The sequence below is a fragment of the Nicotiana attenuata genome, unplaced genomic scaffold (assembly GCF_001879085.1).
Source record: "Nicotiana attenuata strain UT unplaced genomic scaffold, NIATTr2, whole genome shotgun sequence".
Classification (NCBI taxonomy): Eukaryota; Viridiplantae; Streptophyta; class Magnoliopsida; order Solanales; family Solanaceae; genus Nicotiana; species Nicotiana attenuata.
The window spans coordinates 396629-397382 of NW_017670954.1; positions in this window are offsets into that span (position 1 = coordinate 396629).

Genomic DNA, 754 nt, shown 5'->3' on the forward strand with positions numbered 1-754 from the left:
ATATATATATATATATATATATATATATATATATATATATATATATATATATATATATAACAAGGTAAAATAGTATGAAATATGGCAGCATAGTTAAAATAGCAATAGTCAATAAAAAGTGAAATCACAGAAAGAAATAACTCAGAATACAGAGATAGCAACAGTGGATCCCCCAGGATAACGTCCCGTAGTCCCAAACGTAAATGTATAGAGGACCTCCCGGGATACCGTCCCGTAGTCCACATCGTAAATGTGTAGTGGGATCTCTCGGAATATCGTTCCGTAGTCCCAAAGCAAATATCCAGTACAGGGGGATCTCCCGGGATACCGTTCAGTAGTCCCAAATATAAATGTGTTAGGGGATCTCCCGGAATACCGTTCCGTAGACCCAAAATAAATACACAACAGTCTCAAAATGAAAAGCTACAGTTCTATTCAAGTTCGTATCAAGAGACAGGTAATTCCTACTCTAAACATGCTACACAGAATCCAAGTAAGCAGTTTAAGCAGATAAGACAGTTAAGTCACGTAAGCATGTTTTCCTTAGCTAAACAGGAGGCTTCATATACTAGTATTGCTCAATTAAATGAAAACATAGATCGGCAGGTTCGACAGTTGAGGTCGAAGAGTTTTCCTTCAGTGCGTGTTCAGTGGAGAGGTCAGCCTCCTGAGGCATCGACCTGGGAGTCCGAGTCTGACATGCGGAGCCCTTATCCTCATCTTTTTCCCGACTTGGGTACTTCTTTCTTTTGTC